Source organism: Rhinopithecus bieti, unplaced genomic scaffold (genome assembly GCF_001698545.2).
Source record: "Rhinopithecus bieti isolate Rb0 unplaced genomic scaffold, ASM169854v2 scaffold_32955, whole genome shotgun sequence".
Taxonomy (NCBI): Eukaryota; Metazoa; Chordata; class Mammalia; order Primates; family Cercopithecidae; genus Rhinopithecus; species Rhinopithecus bieti.
The window spans coordinates 603,230-607,235 of NW_016814423.1; positions in this window are offsets into that span (position 1 = coordinate 603,230).

The window sequence follows — 4,006 nt, forward strand, 5'->3', positions numbered from 1 at the left end:
TTTTTTGGAGAGGGAGTTTCACTCTTGTCGCCCAGACTGGAGTGGGGCCATCTCAGCTCACTGCAACACCCGCCTCCTGGCCTCAAGCAATTCTCCTGCCACAGCCTCCCGAGTAGCTGGGATTACAGGCGCCCGCCACTACACCTGGCTAATTTTTGTATGTTTAGTAGAGACGGGGTTTCACCATGTTGGCCAGGCTGGTCTCTTAACTCTTGACCTCATCATTGCCTGCCTCAGCCTGCCAAAGTGCTGGGATTACAGGTGTGAGCCACCACTCCCGGCCCCAGAGAAGTTATTTTTATCATAGGAGAGGACAGTTCCATGCCTGTTGTTGCCCCTGAAGATCTTCTAGTGTAATAAGATGTGGAGGTAGATGACGGTGATATTGATGATTCTCACTCTGTGAAGGCCTAAGAAATTCTGTGTTTGTATCTTAGTTTTTAAGCAAAAGTTTGAAAAGTAAAAACTTTAAAATTTAAAATCGATAAAAGCTCAAAATAAGAATATAAATAAAGAAAATATTTTGTACGGGTGTGCAATGTGCAATGTGCAGTGTTACTAAAAAAGTAAAACTTTAAAATCAAAAAGTTCATAAAGTTGAAAAGTTAAACTGAGATGTGTTTTAATACTTGAATACAGGTAAACAATTTTTATAAGTTTATTGTTTATGTGTACAGCATTGATAAAGTCTACAATAGTGTACAGTAATATCCTGGCTTTCACAGTCACTCACTGCTCACCCACTGACTCACCTAGGGTAACTTGAAGTCCTGCAAGCTCCATTCATGATAGCTGTCTTAGACAGACATACTATTTTTTATATTTTGTATCATTTTACTGTATCTTTTTAAAGTTGAGGTGTGTTTACATATACAAGTACTATAATAACATGCTATATTGGTTTGTAGCCTAGGACAATAGGCTATATTCTCCAGGTTCTGTAAGTACACTAGGATATTCCTAAATGACAAAATCACCTAACAGCCCATTTTTCAGAACATATCCTGATCATTAAGTGACACATGACTGTGCCTGTATGTTCCCGGTTGAGGGTGTCTAGGTTCTTGGTGTTTTGAACAAAGACTCGAACAAAAGTTTTGCACAAATAAAGCAAGGAAAGAATGAAGAAAAAAGCAGAGATTTATTGAAAATGAAAGCATGTTTCAAGGTGGGAGCGGGCCCAAGCAAGCAGCTCAAGGACCTTGGTTACATAATTTTCTGGGGTTTTAATACCCTGTAGAGGTTTCCCATTGGTTACATGGTATGCGCCCTATGTAAATGAAGAGGATGGAGTTACAAAGCCATTTACATTCCTGTCATTGCTCAGGTGTTTCCGTTTGATTTAGTTCTAGGAAGTCCTTGGGTTCCCTGCCTCCAGGCCCTGTTCTCCTGTCTCATGTGCCCCCTGAAAGATGTAGTCCTCATTAATCTTTATGAAGGCAGAGGGACCAGTGCTTTATTCTGTAACTGCTTCATGCTGGCTTGGAGCGTAATCCCTGTCTATTGGGGATCACAGAACAGTGAAATTGGTTTGAATAGATGGAGAATTGTCTACAGTGGAATCAAGTGGAATAGAAGGAGAGTTGTCTACAGTGGGATTGATTGGAAGAGATGGAGAGTTACCCACAGTGGAATCAGGTGGCACAGATGGAGAGTTGTCTATAGTGGAATGGGGTCGAATAGATGGAGAGTTGTCTACAGTGGAATCAGGTGGGACAGACGGAGAGTTGTCTACAATGGAATCAGGCGGAATAGAGGGAGAGTTGCCATAGTGGTCTGGAAAAGGAAAAAGGACTTTGAAAAGTGGAGCTTTTATCAGGTGACCCAAATTTTACCTGTGGTGTCCTCCTCAAAAAATGCTGGGCCCTGACTGGGGTCCCCAGTGGTGTACCCCTTCTGGGCTTCATCTTAGTCTGTCAGACATCTCTGACCTGAGATGGGTGACAGCACCGCTTTGGAATGGTTCCTTCCACCACTGATGGCCTCCTATTAGCTTTCCCTCTTCTTTCTGGATGAAGGCCTCAACTTGTAGAATTAATTTTCAGTCAAATCTTTGGATTTCTTTTTATCCCGCTTAATTATTTAACTCACTAAATTTAGGCACAATTAAATTGTACATAAATTCCCTTTTATGAATCACTCCAATGACTCTCACAGACCTTCTGCAACATGCCCAAAGCCTCTGACTTGTCTTTAGCAGAGTGAGTAGGGGAAAGGAAGAATTTAGCATATGGAAAGAAGGTTTAAGAAAGATAAGAAATAAAGATAGGTGAAACATGTGTGAGTTCACCCTGGACAAGCTGCCACTGCCAATTGCATCACATGTAGGTATCAGAAATTGTAACCAGAAAAGGATAGAAAAGAGTCCCCATTCTGGGGAGGTACCCATCCCTGTTCGTTCCTTGGCCTCAGGCAATGCCGGAAAGTGGCCCCAGCCAGTTGCCCTCACTTACAAAGGAGCTACTAAGAAATGGCCACTGAAAAACTGAGAAAGGAAGAAAGGAAAAGAACTCAGTAAAAGGAAAAAAGGAATAGGACTAGGAACTAAAGGTTCCCTGCCTCCAGGTTCTGTTCTCCTACCTCATGTACCGCCAGTAACGAACAGTGGCATGGTTTCACTTTCTTTCTATTATGTTGTGTTTTGATTTGAAGCTCACTGTATACTATATGTTATTTTTATGGGCCAGAAGAAACATCAGAAGCAGTTCAGGGACCAGGAAGTGCATCCTGTATAGATGAGGCGTTCTGCTGGATGGTATTTTAAGTGTTAACTTTTTTTTTAAAATTAGGGATGCACATGTGTATATATGTACATGTGTAGTGAGTTCAAAATTGGTAATTAATATCCCTATGGGGAAGAACTTTACCAATTAAAATGCAGTGCTTATGTATAAAACCTTTGACTTTAAGACTCAGAATCTCCACTTATTACTTGTTTCATAAGTCAGTCCCTCATTCCCCACTTCCTTCAATGAGGTTATTTCTTACCGTTGTTATATATTTGTATATATTTTTGTCACATTTCCTCCTGGAATCCCCCTACCTACTGAATAAGGTTTTTAATTTGCATACTTTTATGCTCACTCTAATAATATAAGGTAAGGTTTGAGACTCAGTGTCATGTGTCCACATTTACACTATCATACAGAATAATTTTGCTGCCCAGAAGAAATCCTATACATACACTGGCCTTTCCTTTCTCCAAATTCCTTAATAACCACTAAACTTGACTGTCTCTGTGTGATTGCCCTTTCCAGAGTACCATGTTAGCAGAATTACATAGTACTTTGCCTTTTCCAACTTCCTTTTTTCACTTATCAATATACCTTGTAAGTTTGTAAAGTACGTCCCACAGTTGTTTTGATTTGCATTTTTCTCACGACAGAAGACATTGAACATTTTTTGATGTGCTTATTGTACATGACTATCACTTCCTTGGAGAAATCACTATTTGAATACTTTACCATTTTTTATTGGGGTATTTCCTTTTGACTTTTGATTTTTGAGTTATAAGGTGCTTCCGTGACTTGAAAAGATTTTCTTCGATATTGTGGGAGTCTTTTTACTTAATGGTATACTTTGAGTTGTAAAAGTGTTTAATTCTGAGAAATTTTAATATATCTATTTTTTCATCCGTTTTTTATGCTTGTGCATTCATGGCATAGAAATCATTGTTTAACCTGAAGCTGTAAGTATATATTCCTATCTGACTTTCTATGGATTAAGCTTATTTATTATGTTTAGGTATATCGTAATTTGAGTACTCTTTCTTTCTCTCTCTCTCTCTCTCTCTCTCTATATATATATGTATATATATATGTATGAATAATATTAGGGGAAGGGAAGTGCTGGGAAGAGAATGGTATGGTCCCTTTAAATGATACAGAAATGGTGGGAGGGCATGGTTTCTGGCCAGGGCTCCACCCCTGTGCCTGTGCCCATGAACCTAGGTTAGAACAGGCATTTTTGTTTTCCTGCCCAAATGTTGCATTTCCCAAGACCACCC